The sequence below is a fragment of the Ornithorhynchus anatinus genome, chromosome 1 (assembly GCF_004115215.2).
Source record: "Ornithorhynchus anatinus isolate Pmale09 chromosome 1, mOrnAna1.pri.v4, whole genome shotgun sequence".
NCBI classification, from domain to species: Eukaryota; Metazoa; Chordata; class Mammalia; order Monotremata; family Ornithorhynchidae; genus Ornithorhynchus; species Ornithorhynchus anatinus.
The window spans coordinates 1316471-1331051 of NC_041728.1; the positions used below are offsets into that span (position 1 = coordinate 1316471).

A 14581-nucleotide genomic window follows, 5' to 3' on the forward strand; every position below is an offset into this window, starting at 1 on the left:
GTTTTGAAGATTGGGGGGAGAACCCAGCGCTTAGAACAGTCCTTTGTACATAGTCAGCGCTTAAATGCCATCATCATCATCATCATCATCATCATTATTATTATTATGCGCAGAACAACTTTTTAGAAAACAAATAGGTCCTCCTCTTTCCTCCGCGACTCCTCCGGGGGCTGCCGAACGGAAAACCGCCGTTGGAAATCCATAAAAACGGTGCGACCCTGGAGAAGGCAAGGCATCACTGGCGAAGATCGTATGAGCAAAGATGCGGGTGCCAAGACAGGGCCAGGCCATCAAAGGGTAGTCTTGCCCGGGGAGGAAGATGTGGGTGATCCAGCATCGATCCTTTCAGCCTCATCCTCACCCCGGGCTAAAATTTCCGGAGGAGGAACATCTTCTCCGCGAGAGCGAGCGGCCGACCGACGGACGCATCTGCGTACGGCTTTTTCCGAGTCCCGCTCTCGGGACCGGGAGATTCCCAGTTCGGCCCGTCGTCGGCCAGCGGGGACGGAGATCACGACTCCCCTTGGCCGTGTGGGGCACCTCCGCCTGCCTGCCGGCACCGGGCGGTAGAGCAGGGTGGAGAAAGCGTGAACGGGAAACCCCCGGCACCGTCATCACTTCCTCCGCGTCAGACCTCCGTCCCCGGGTCCCGTCCGCCTCTCCTGGCGGGAGACGCCGTCCGCCACCTACGGGTCTCCGCCCGTGTAAGGGGAGGGGGACGGGTGGGGTTTCGCCGCCTCCCACGGAGGGAATTTTCGGTTCCTCGATGTTTTCGGCCGCACTTCGGTAGCCTGCGACAACCCCTTCGCCGCATCTTGGGGAAGGCGAACCCATTAACCCCGTCCGCCGGGGCTGTTGGGTAACGCCGAGCGCCTGGCTGATCCTTATCGCGCGGGAGAGGAGGGATTCCAAGAGTTTATCCAACTACGTTGCCACAGATGTTGAAGGCGCTCGGTTCTGTCGGGGCTGTCCGTTCCGAAGAAGGCCCAGGCGTTCCTCTCCAAACCCCAGGGACGTTTCTCGGGGCGTATGTATTCTATACGTAGCGTCCAAAGGTTTTCCCGTCGATACGCTGCTTCTGTGCTGTTTCTCAGGAATTTCGTACACCTAAGCTCTTAATCCTTTTCCCTGAGCCATCTCCAAAAGTATGGCCTCATATTAGATGAAGCAAGAATTGTTCTTGAAAATGGGCCTGGGATTCGGTTACGGACTACAGGGGAGTCTGTAACTCTGGGACCCCACCTGGTCCCCCCGCGGTTTCAGTAAAGGCTCCCTGACCAGGTCTTTTGACGAGCAAGCGGATGCAAAGGGGAAAAAAAAAAAAAATCTCTCTCTTGGGCTCACTTGCCCGTTTAACATAAATATGTATTGGTTAAACTTAATTATGGTATTCGCTAAGCGCTTACAGGGCGCCGGGCACGGCGGTAGGTGCCGGGGGAGGTTGGAGAGAGCCGAGATCGGACCCGGTCCCCGTCCCGCACCACGGGATCGCGATCCGAGGAGGGAGAGCGGGGATCTGCTCCTCATTTTCCAGCCGAGAAACCCAAGGCCCAGAGAGTTTAAGTGAGTGGCCTCGGGTGACAGAGCAGGCCACCACGGCGTTGAAATTAGAACCCGGGTCGCCTGACTCTCCAGCCCGTCGCCGTCTCCGACGGGAGACGGCGTCCCCGGCTTTTCCCCGTTGTAAAAAAGGCTCCGCCAGCTCTGCGGCGTCTTCATTAGACGCTTGTTCGTAGTGACGTTCACCTCTAGGCCGTAAGCTCGTTGTGGGCGGGAACCCGCCTGCTAGTTCTGTTGTACTCTCCCGAGCGCTTATTGCAGGGCTCTGCACATAGCAGGTATTCAGTACATCTGATTGATTGCCGAATGAAAAGATGCACGCTCTTGCAGCTGATTAGGCGGGGAAGCTGTCGGAAAGGTAATGACGTGCTACCTCCGTGCGAGGCAGCGATAGCGATCGTGTTTACCGAATGGCGACTGGCCACAGCACGCTGCTCGGACTTTAGAAGAATACGGAAGAGGTACGAGACACGTCGCCTGCCCCCAGCGAAATGGCACTAACTGGCAAACGGAAGAGAAGCGGCGCGGCTCAGCGGAAAGGGCCCGGCCTTGGGAGTCAGAGGTCATGGGTTCGTATCCCAGCTCTGCCACTCGGCAGCTGTGTGACCGTGGGCGAGTCACTTCCCTTCTCTGTGCTTCAGTTCCCTCATCTGTCAAATGGGGATGCAGACCGTGAGCCTCAGGTGGGACGACCCGATGACCCTGTATCTCCCCCAGCGCTTGGAACGGTGCTCGGCACGTCGTAAGCGCTCAACGAATACCAACGTTAAAACGATCCATCGGCTCGTCCTCTAGCCTAAGCTCACGGTGGCCAGGGGCCGTGTCCGCAGCGTGGCTCGGTGGAAGGAGCCCGGGCTTTGGAGTCGGAGGTCATGGGTTCGAATCGCCGCTCGGCCACTTGGCAGCTGGGTGACTTGGGGCGAGTCACTTCACTTCTCGGTGCCTCGGTTCCCTCGTCTGTAGAACGGGGATTAAGACCGTGAGCCCCACGTGGGACGACCTGATTCCCCCGTGTCTACCCCAGCGCTTAGAACGGTGCTCGGCCCATAGTCAGCGCTTAACAGTTACCGACATTATCATTATTACTCTGTTGTATTGTACTCCCCCAGACGCCCAGCCCAGTGCTCCGCCCACCGAAAGCCCCTCCGGTCGGAGACGTCCGTCTCCTCCTCCAGACTCTGAGTTCCTTGCGGGCGGGGAGTGGGTCTACCGGCTCCGTTAGATCGTCTTCTCCTAAGCACGCACTGCAACGCTCTGCCCGCAGCAGGCGCTCGGTCGATCCGACGGATGGGTAACTGGAGCGAAGATGAGTGACCGAATGTGCGGTCGGGCGTGCGTATGGGCCCGGCGGGTGAGAAAGGGGGATAGAAATAAACCCGGAAGGGCTAGAGGCGGCGGCTGGATGGGTGTGCCCTAGCATTTCTACCTGCGACTAATGAGGGTAGCGTTTTACGAATGAGTGAATTCTTCCTACCTGTTCTGAAACCAAAATCATATTTTCAGAGGGTCCCGCAGATGTAAAGTCTTCCATGGCCGTCCTTCCCTTTACACAGAGGTTTACAAAACAGACGTCGTCCTGGCCGTGGCCTTCTTACACGTTCAAGCTCTGTAGATTCTAGAACGTCTGGCAAGGATAGATATATATTTTGGCTTGGGGTGTGGAAACAGCATGTGAAACTTTTCCATTTTCCATTATGTAAATGAGCAATGGAAATAACTACATAGTGGTGGGGGTTTTTTCTCCTCAGTGTTATCTTGCTAACTTAAGACGCTGCACGTTCACTCCTGTTAGAAATTGAAATAGGGTACTAATTGAAATTCAGTCCCCGAGATGGTTTGCAATCGGTTTCTTGTCCCCTTGAGATGGTTCGCCCTCGTGGATATTGTTGGGCACAGAGTCATTCGGAGCAGATCGTTCCTCCCCACCCCCCACCCCCCACCCCGACCCCATCGACTTTAGCAAGCGATAAATAAGGGTCTAGTGGAATCAACAAATCCTCGCTGCAATCTCTGGCCTTTTATAGGAGCTCTTTTGTATCCCGAAAAAGGCCGGATTTACAGCCCGCCTCTTTCTTCTTGAGTTTCTCCATTCGGACGCTTCGCCTCCTGTTTCTGTCTCGGTTGGAGAGGCTGCCCTCCTCTGTGGGAAGAGGCGGGTGCCGTTCGGCACCGTCCCCCGCCCGTCTTCAAACGGCCTTCCCTCCGCGCAGCGGGCTTCTTGGCCTCCGCCGACCCTCAGCCCGACAGAGGCGTTTGGCGCTTGCCACCTCCTTCCCCTGCGGGATTGGCATCGACATCCCCGCGCCTTCGCTGTGCCGGGTTGGCGATCGTTGGAGTCGAGTAAAGGGTCTAAGAAAGTAGAGAGTCTTTAGTAAAGAGTCGTCACCTGGCCACGGGTAATAATAATAACGTCGGTATCCGTTAAGCGCTTACTACGTGCCGGGCACCGTTCTGAGCGCCGGGGTCGATACGGGGTCATCGGGTCGTCCCACGTGAGGCTCGCGGTTAATCCCCATTTTAACGATGAGGTCACTGAGGCCCCAGAGAAGCGAAGTGACTCGCCCACAGTCCCACAGCTGACAGGCGGCAGAGCCGGGAGTCGAACCCGTGACCTCCGACTCCGAAGCCCGGGCCCTTTCCACCGAGCCACCCAGTCCGTGTCCCACGTGGGGCACGCAGTCTTAGTTTCCATTTTACAGATGAGTTCGCTGAGGCGCACAGGGCGGTTCAGGAACTTGCCCGAGGTCGCAAGTCACTCGACAGGAGGCGCCGGGATTAGAACCCAGGTCCTCCCGACTCCCGGGCCCGTGCTCCATCCACCAGACCACGCCGACTCTCTAGCCCCATCTTGCCCGTTTTGAGCGTCTCAAGCCGGGAAGGGACGGGCCACGGGAGTCATTCGCTTTATTCTGCTTCTTGCCCGTCGCTCCTTCTCCGGGAGGTTTTGGGCACCTACTGTGGGCGGGGCAGTGTAGCGGATGAAAGCAAAGGTACGAGGATAATCGTCCGGACCCGGGCCGCTGGCCTTCCTGCTGAGACCGTGAGCGTCGTGTGGGACCTGATGGATTTGCATCTGCCCCTTTGCTTGGCGTTTGACGCCTAGCAAGCGCTTAACGAGTATCACAATTATCATTGTTATTATAAATAGTAATGATAATATAACGTAGTGAAAGACTGAGAGAGGGGACATGAACTCGGTGGGACAGGGATTGTGTCCAACTTGATTTTCATTCATTCGGTAGTATTTATTGAGCGCTTATTAGGTGCAGAGCACCGTACTAAGCGCTTGGAAAGTACAATTCGGCAACAGATAGGGACAGTCCCCGCCCACTGACGGGCTTACGGTCTAATCGGGGGAGACGGACAGAGACAATAGCAACAGATCGAATCAAGGGGATGGACATCTCATTAACAAAATAAATAGGGTAATCATTTTTATAGGGATTTTCTTGTATGTACCCCAGTGCTTAGCACAATGCATGGCCTATTGTAAGTGCTTTACAAATACCATAAAAAACTAGGAGCAGACAGTGACTCTCAACTAAATGCGAGGTCACTCGAGAGACCTAATGGTATGGTTTCCGATATCTTTGCTGATGCTCCAGCCTCTAAATAATAATAATAATAATAACGTCGGTATTTGTTAAGCGCTCACTATGTGCCGAGCACCGCTCTAAGCGCTGGGGTGGGTACAGGGTCATCGGGTTGTCCCATGTGAGGCTCACGGTTAATCCCCATTTTACAGGTGAGGTCACTGAGGCACAGAGAAGTGAAGTGACTCGCCCACAGTCACACAGCTGACAAGTGGCAGAGCGGGGATTCGAACTCCTGACCTCTGACTCCCAAGCCCGGGCTCTTTCCACTGAGCCGCGCTGCTTCTCTTAATAATGATAATGATATTTGTTACGCGCTATGTGCCAAGCACTGTTCTGAGCACGGGGATGGATACAAGGTAATCAGGTCGTCCCACGCGGGGCTGGCGGTCTTAATCCCCATTTTACAGATGAGGTAACTGAGGCCTAGAGAAGTGGCCTGCCCAGAGTCACACAGCAGACAAGCGGCGGAGCCGGGATTAGAACCCACTCCCAAGCCCGGGCTCTTTCCACCGAGCCACGCTGCTCCTCTAAATGTCTCTTTTTTATCTGGTGTCGGCCGGCCCGGGGTGGCTCCTCTGCACTTTTGGTTGTGTTTGCCGAAGGAGGGGACCAGAGGTTGTGGCTTCTGCTCGGCGCCGGGTGATCCAAGTCTGTCCGGGTAAGGAAAAGGGTGCTGTCGCGTTTCCCTTTAAAAAAGGGGACTTCTTTTCCTGAGTTAGAGGCCCGGCGGGAGCCCAAGAGAAACCTAGAATTCCCCAACTGGGGGAGAGATTTCGGGAGGCTGGAACTCCGCTCCTGCTGCTCTCTCGCCGTCCACCGGGATGCGAAGATGGCGCCGCCGCCGCCGCCCGTGGGGTCGATCGATGAACGTGGCTGTGGGGGTCCCTGGATCACTTTGCCCCCTCCTACCTCCCCTCGCTGCTCTCCTCCCCCAACCCGGCCCGGGCCCTCGGCTCCTCTGATGGCAGCCAACTCACCGTGCCTCGATCTCGTCTGTCTCGCCGCCGACCCCTCGCCCACGCCCTCCCTCGCGGCGTGGCTCGGGTAAGAGCCCGGGCTTAGGAGTCAGCGGTCGTGGGTTCTAATCCCGGCTCCCTGGGGGGGGTCACCTGACTTCTCGGGGCCTCGGTCACCCCATCTGGAAAATGGGGATTGAGAGCGCGAGCCCCACGTGGGGCGACCTGATGACCTCGTATCCACCCCGGCGCTTAGAACGGTGCTCGGCACCTAGTGAGCGCTTAACGGATACCGACGACATCCGTCAGACGATCCCGCCGTCCACCTTCGAAGCCTCGCGGACGGCATATCTCGTCCGAGAGGCCTTCCCTGACCGAGCCCGTGTTTCGTCGTCTCCCACCCGCTTCTGAGCCGCTCGGATTTGTATCCTTTCTTCACCCCTCCTCAATTCTTGAATCCTTAACTTGCCGACATTAATGGCCGTTCATTCAGCCGTATTTATCGAACGCCTGCTGTGTGCGGAGCACTGTGCTGAACTCTTGGGAGAGGACAGTAGAACGATAAACAGAGTCATTCCCTGCCCACGGTGAGCTTTCAGTCTGGGGGTGAGGGGACGGTTGGAGGGCGGAGGTGGAGAAATATCTTTCTCCCTCTCGACTGGAAGCTGGTGCTGGGAACGTGTCCGCCAGCTCTTGTACTGCGCCCTACACACGGTGAGCGCTCAATGAATACGATTGATTGATCCCTTTCCCCCCCCCCCCCCCCCCGGGCCGCGGAATTCGCAAATCTTGCGGACTGGCGCGGGCCTGGGCACTTACGTACGTCTCTGTGATTTATTCATCTTAATGTCTGTCTTCTCTAGACCGTAAGCTCGTCGTGGGCGGGGGACGTGTCTCTTCATTGTCCTGTCGTGTTCTCCCAAGCGCTTAGTACGGCGCCCTCAGTAAATACGATCGACCGACCGACCGAGTGGCAGAGGAGCCCTCTGCCAGGCCCGTCCGTCTTCGGTAAATCGTTGGCATTCAGTCCCGGCTGTCGGGGGAGCACTCGTTGGCGGTGGCGTTCTCCGTCCCCGCCGGGAGGACTCTGAGCTCCTGAAAGTCAGATATTTGAAGTCCTTCAAGGCCGATGGGTTTAAAAGCGGGCCTGTCGGAGGTTTTCGTTATTCCGGGAAGGGATGTCAGTGGTTCCGTGTCACAGTTGTATTCTTGACCCCCCCCGTCCGTTTTATGCAGTTTGCATTTCCGGCAGTAACACCTGGACCTTTGGGTGACTCTGGTTATTCACTGACTAACCAGGGTCGTCAGAGCACGGAGGTTCTCAGACAGTCATTTGATCCGTGATCCCCCTCGTCGCATAGTCCGGCCCCCAACTGTGTTAAATTTGCTTGGAGAATGTCGAGGGGAAGTCGCCATCGACCCGTCTCCTGCATTGAACTGAAGGAAATAATAATAATAATAATTACGGTATTTGTTAAACGCTTACTATGTGCCGAGGACCGTTCTAAGCGCTGGGGTAGATGCAAGGTGATCAGGTTGTCCCGCGTGGGGCTCACGGTCCTAAGCCCCATTTTACGGATGAGGTAACTGAGGCACAGAGAACAATAATAATAATAATGTTGGTATTTGTTAAGCACTGACTACGTGCAGAGCGCTGTTCTAAGCACTGGGGGACATACAGGGGAATCAGGATGTCCCACGTGAGGCCCACGGTCTTAATCCCCATCTTACGGACGAGGTAGCTGAGGCCCAGAGAAGTGAAGTGACTCGCCCACAGTCACCCAGCCGACAAGCGGCAGAGCCGGGATTCGAACTCATGAGCTCCGACTCCCAGGCACGGGCTCCCGCCGCCGAGCCGCGCTGCTTCTCCATTGAGCGCCGACCGTGTGCAGGGCACTGTGCCGAGAGACCTGGTCTCTGCTCCTCAGCTGCAAGCGTTGGCCATCAAGGCAGCTCTGGGACTCCAGAACAAGTGTTTTGTTCTGAGAGAAGCCGGGCCGGCCTCCTCCTCCGCCCCGGCCGGTGCCAATTCCCGGGAACCCCGGCCTCCTTGGGATCAGATGCCTTTGGGGCTGTTGGGAGTCCGTGGAACTGCTGGAGGGTGAGTCCCTTCCTAGCGGCAACTGTTGGACAGTTGAGGCTACGGGTTTCCCCTTCCCAGCTGCGGCGGCCCGCCAGTCTGCGCCCCGAGTGACACCCCTCCGTCGCACCGCGGCGGGGGTTCTGGGGTCCGGGGACTGGGGTGCCCCGGCCGGCTCCCCGCCAGCGGCCTGGGGGCGGCGAGGGGCCGGGGAGGGGCCCGTCGGCTGCGTCGGGATCAACGGCCGGGGGCCGGGGGCTCCGTCGGGATGCTGCGGGCGGTGGGATTCTCCTGACCGAAGAGCCAGATCCTGGATGAGCGAATATTCCCGGCCACGCGCTGGGTGGTCCCCGGTCGCCCCACGGCGTCCCGCGGGGACTCTGGGTGGCAAACGGGCAGAAACAGATTCCCGGACCCCGTGCGGGGATCGCATCTTCCCTCTTCGCCACCCCCATCTGCCGGACCTCGGTCCTCGGACGTCTCCTGGATCCCCGAGCGAGCCTTCCCTGATTAACGCCCAATCTCTTCAGGTGGGCCAGGCGAGCAGCCGTCCCTCTCTCCCTGTTGTTTTCATCCCCTTCCTCGGCCGTTCCGTACGCCCGAACTGGGGCATTCGATTTTTTTTCTTCCGATATTTCATCCCGGCATATCTGTCTTCGTTTTGTGGTGTGTGTTAAGCGCTTACCGTGGTCCAGGCGCTGTACCAAACACTAGGGGAGCCGGCGGATAATCAGGTGGGACCGAGCCCCCGCCCACACGTGGCTCACAGTCTGAACCGGCGGGAGGAGGATTTTATCCCCATTTTACAGACGGGGCACAGAAAAGTCTCGTGACCTGTCCAGGTTCCCGCCGCAGACACGTGGCAGAGCCCGGATTTAAGCCCAGGTCCTCCGACTCCCAGGCCCGGGCTCTTTCCACCGTGCCACACGGTCCACCCCAGCGCCTAGTAGAGTGCCTGGCACATAGTAAGCGCTTAACAAATACCATCGTCATCATCATCATCGTCATCATCATCATTACTGTCTGCTCCCACTATCTGTAACCATTTTGCACGTTCCTCCTCCCGTTAGAGGGTGAGCTTCTGTTGGGCAGGGAACGGGTCTTCGGGATAGTCGTGTGAGATCGGAAGGCGGTGCGTCCCATTCGGGCACGCGATAAGCATCTCTGCTATCGACGATGAGGATGATACTTGATCTCCCGGCGAGAAGGAAGGCCGAGCCTCGGTGCGACATTTCAGGCCGAGGAGCGGGCGCACGTTGGCGTTGGTGACAGTGGCTCAGGGGAAAGAGCCCTGGCTTGGGAGTCAGAGGTCACGGGTTCTAATGCCGGCTCCGCCACTCGTCGGCTGTGTGACCTTGGGTGAGTCACTTAACTTCGCTGTGCCTCAGTGACCTCATCTGTAAAACGGGGATGAAGATTGTGAGCCCCACGTGGGACAAACTGACGACCTTGTATCTACTCCAGCGTTTAGAACAGTGCTTGACAGAGAGTAAGTGCTTAATAGATACTATAATTATTATTATTAATATGGTAGGACAGTGTCCCGTACTGCCCACCCCAATTGTTCCTTAGGCCGCTCTCTAACGAGCGCTCGCGTCAACCCCGGCCGGGCCCGTCGTAGGTGCCTATCGGATATCTGTGAGGGCGAGGTGCTGGCCGCCCATCCTCGGGACGGGCTCCGATGGAAACGTAGATGATGATGATGATGATGATGATGATGGCGGCATTTGTTGAGCGCTTACTATGTGCCAAGCACTGTTCTAAGCGCTGAGGGGGTACAAGGTCGTCAGGTGGTCCCACGTGGGGCTCACGGTCTTCGTCCCCACTTTACAGATGAGGTAACTGAGGCGCAGAGAAGTTAAGCGCCATGCCCAAGGTCACACAGCCGATAAGTGGCGGAGGCGGGATTAGAACCCATGACCTCCGACTCCCAAGCCCGTGTCCTTTCCACTGAGCCACGCCGCTTCTCTAGATTTCCCGAGTGCGGACAGACTGCTGAGAAACGTGGTCTCCGTGCATCGGGGCTGGGGAAGATGCGTTCTCCCTTAATGATGACTTCTCCGTCTCCACCTTAAGAGGTTTGCGATCTTATTTATCCGGGAGACGTATAAACTTCCTTCTTAGCGTTCGGAACCTATATAAATCCCTCGATTCTACAGTGCGAGTATTGTTGATTGTTGCCGCTCGGACCGGGAACCATTCATTCAAGACGGAGAAAAGTTTAAACGTGATCACCCGCACCGTAAACTTGGCTCCTTGTTCCAGTGATCTCATATCAGCTCGTGGGCACCGTAGTAAGACAGAAGGGAGGGAAAGGGAGGTGGGAAGCTAAACAGCCGTAAACCTCCCGAACTAAGCCCCTTGCCCCGTCACAGACGTGAAATTTCCCAAAGGCCTCGATCTGGAGAGCGGAGCGCTAAACCGAGCGGTTCCCGGGATCGGCCCGTTCCCTCTCCCGTCCCGCGGCGCGCGCGGCCGGCGAGGGGAACAGGCGCGGGGCTGCGTCGGACGAGTCCTGCCCCGGCCCTCAGCCCTTGCGTCCCTTCCCTCTCCTGGGAGGACGGTTTCGCGGGGGGGGGGGGGCCCGCTCCGGTCTGGCCGCCGAGCCGGTCCGGAGGAGTCCGGGCGCGCCGTCGATTTTCCTGAAGTTCCCCGCGAGGCTTCCGAGAGTCTGGTAGAAACCCAGGGGATTCGTCGACGGAGAAAGCAGCGCGGGAATAGACGTCCGGACTCGTCTCCGGTTATCCTTCCAAGTCAGGGGCCCCGCCGTTGATGAAGCTCGCCTCGAGATTCGATGGTATTCGTTGGGCGCTTACTGTGTGCAGCGCGCTGGACCGAGCGCTTGGAATGTACAGTTGGGCACCAGATAGGGACCGTCCCTGCCCATCGACGGGCTCGCGGTCTAAGCCGGGGAGACGGACGGACGAAAGCGAGACAACTTAATCACGTTCGATAGAATCAAGGGGATGGACACCTCATTGAAAAAATAAACGGGGTCAGAAAAATATCTGCAAAATGAGCACAGTCCTGAGCGGAGGGGAAGGGAGAGGGGGAGGAGCAGAGGGGAGGTGAAGGGGGAGCAGAGGGAAAAGGGGAAGCTCAGTCTGGGAAGTCCTCTTGGAGGAGGTGAGCTCCCAGGCGCGATGGCCTTCGAAAGGGCCAACGAAGGGACCACAGACCGGGCTGCGTTGTTTAAACACACAGACAAACACGCTGCCCTCGGTTGTGTTGCGTTCGTAGCGCCTGGAACTGATTCTGCTGCAGCCTCATCTCTTAATTCTGGCAGAGCTTCTGCTAAAAAACAAAAAGACACCGTTGCAGCTTCCTTGATAACGGTGTTTCACGCCGGTCCGTTCCTGGCAACCTACTCCCAGCGCGCAGCGGGGACGCGGCATCGTCTGAGGCTTAAAGCGTTCCTCCTATCCTCGTAGCTCTCGGTTTCCCGATTTCCCTTTTCTTTCCAGCAGTTGGTTGGGTATCCCACTGGCTCTCTTCCTCCTCGTGTGGTCCCACCCAGGGGACCGGTGTTGGGGCGATCGTAGCTTCCGGCCGACGGACCTGCTCCGGGAGCCCGACGGGGTAATTGTGTGGGAACCTGTCAGGCCTCACAGCCGTAGAGCGCGTTGAACAGCGCGACGGTTCTGAAGGTCCGGAGCCCGGCTCCGCTGTTACTCCCGACGGTCTTCCGAAAGACGTCTTCGGCTTCTCGATTCGCTCTCCTCTTCGCCCGTCTGTCGTGGCACTGTTGGGCGGCGTGTCTTCCGGATAATAATAGTAATAATATTGGTATCTGTTAAGCGCTTCCTATGCGCAGAGCACCGTTCTGAGCGCTGGGGTAGATACGGGGTAGTCAGATTGCCCCACGTGAGGCTCCCGGTCTTGATTCCCATTTTACAGAAGAGGTGACTGAGGCACAGTTAAATGACTTGTCCACGGTCACACAGCCGACAAGGGGCAGGGCCGGGATTCGAACCCCAGGACAACCAGTGTGTTAAATATGCTTTATCCTTGACTCCTCTCATTCATTCAATCTACACATTCAAGTCTGTCGCCGAATTCTTTGGGTTCAGCCTTCGCGACATCAGTAAAATCTGCCCTTTCCTCTCCGTTAATCCGAGCACCTCTCCCAGGTTGCCTCGATCGCCGCCTCAGCCTCCTCGCTGACCTCTCCGCCTTTGCCACGACCATATCGGTGATGATATTGAACTGCCTGAGCTGAGGGGGTCTTGCCCCTGGTCGGGGCAGGAGGTGGTGGGGGGGGGGGTCTTCACGTCTCTTTCTAAGTCCTTATTCCAAACTTCATTACAGATGACTAATTGAGACAGTGCCCTGAGAAGCTCCGAGTAAGGGCGAGTTTTCCCTCGACGATATGTGTCATTTTCAAATGAAAGAGGAATTATTTTTAGGTTTTTCCAGTTGGGGAGGGTTTCACGTCGGTAAAACGGGAGTGCGCACGCACCGGTTTGGAAGTGTCTGCGACGGTTGCTCCCGCCGACGTGCATTTCCCGGCACCCGGCCCGCTTCTCCGCCTCCGCCGGGCGCCCGGGAAAGTCTAAGGGCGATCTGGCTTTTCCGTTCCAAAACCATTATCCTGATCTTCAGGTTCACTCCCTTTCAAAGGGCGGGTGATCCGTCAAAAGATAAAATTCCCAGGTAGTCTTCCGTCAGCCGGTTTTGTTCTTAGAATAATAATGACAATGTCGGTATTGGTTAAGCGCTTACTCTGTGCGGAGCGCCGTTCTAAGCGCCGGGGCGGATACGGGGTCATCGGGTCGTCCCACGTGAGGCTCACGGTTAATCGCCGTTTTCCAGATGAGGGAACGGGGGCCCAGAGAAGCGAAGCGACTCGCCCACGGTCACACAGCTGACAAGCGGCGGAGCCGGGAGTCGAAGCCGTGACCACCGACTCCGGAGCCCGGGCCCTTCCCACTGAGCCGCGCCGCTTCCCCTGGAAGACAGGGCACTCTCTCGGCCAGGGTTATGAAAACGCTTGAGCTCATGTCCTCGCTAGGGAGCGGTTGCCGTGGGAGGAAAATCCGTTTATTAGTGTCGGCGGAAGCGAAACTGCTTTTCCTGGGGCCTTTTTCCACCCTTTCCCCCAAGTGGAGTTGAGGCTCTGCTTTTAGGCATTCTGGCATTCCTCCGTCGGCCGTTGCCTAGAGCACCTGTCAGAGCCGTCTCCCGTTGGTTCATTCAGTAGTATCTGTTGAGCGCTCACTATGTGCAGAGCACTGGACTGAGCGCTTGGGATGGACGGTTCGGCAACGGATAGAGACGATCCCTGCCCATTGACGGGCTCGCGGGCTGCTTAGACGCTGCTTAGAGTGTGGCACCGCGGAAGGAGCCCGGGTTCGAATCCCGGCTCCGCCGCTTGCCCGCTGTTTGGGCAAGTCACTTAACTTCTCTGTGCCTCGGTGACCTCATCTGTAAAACGGGGATTAAAACTGTGAGCCCCGCGTGGGAAAACCTGATCACCTTGTTTCCCCCAGCGCTTAGAACAGTGCTCTGCACATAGTAAGCGCTTAACAAATACCACCATTTTTTTTTTTTAAATGGGGGGAAGTGTCCTTGCAGTAATGACAGTAATAAGGGTTATGGCATCTTCGGGATAAAAACTTCCCGGTACAGACCCGGGAAGTGACTTGGTGGCCATTGCAGGTTCCCCTGTGAGACTGTTAGAGAGGGAAAGAGAACGTGTGTGTCTGCGGGTGCGCGCGGGTGCTAGTGTGTGTTTGCGTTTTTCAAAATCTCAGCCCGGTATTTATTTTCCTGGGCTACATCGAGGCTTACATTCGTATTTATCGAACGGAATCGGAATAATCTCACGGAGGGACCGATTCGATCCCCTTCTGGCGGAAAGACTTGGCGCGTTAGGGAGGTCACGTAGCCGGGGTGGGTGAAACGCCCGCTCCACGGGAGCAAGGAAACCCCAGTTCACAAACCAGAGAAGTCGGATTCCCTGCCCATCTCCCATGGCCACTGAGCGTGGCTCAGGGGAAAGAGCCCGGGCTTGGGAGTCCGGGGTCATGGGTTCGAATCCCAGCTCTGCCGCTTGGCAGAGGGTATCGAGTTTCCCTCTCTCCCGCAACCGAAGCAGCCGACGGCTGGCGTCGGCTGCGTGGAACGTCTTGAACGCCTGCTGACCCGAGTCCCCCCGTGAAACGCCGTCCCATTGCTCTAAGACCTGTGTGGGTATTTATCGAAAAGATCCCCTTAAAATAACATTACGGAGATAGATTGTGGCTTATGGGGAACTGAGGACCCACCCTCACCGCTGGCCTTTAATGCCGATTTGTCCATTCCAGGCGCCTAGTACAGTGCTCTGCACATAGTAAGCGCTCAGTAAATACTACTGAAGGAATGCTCTGCACGTAGCAAGCTCCCAATAA

The 14581-nt window shown here is 57.1% G+C and overlaps 1 protein-coding gene across 1 annotated transcript in view; it reads left to right on the forward strand.

The window, feature by feature from the left end:
• The window catches only part of CWC27 (CWC27 spliceosome associated cyclophilin), a 152424-nt gene that overhangs the window by 47773 nt on the left and 90070 nt on the right, over positions 1 to 14581 (forward strand). The window lies entirely within an intron of this gene.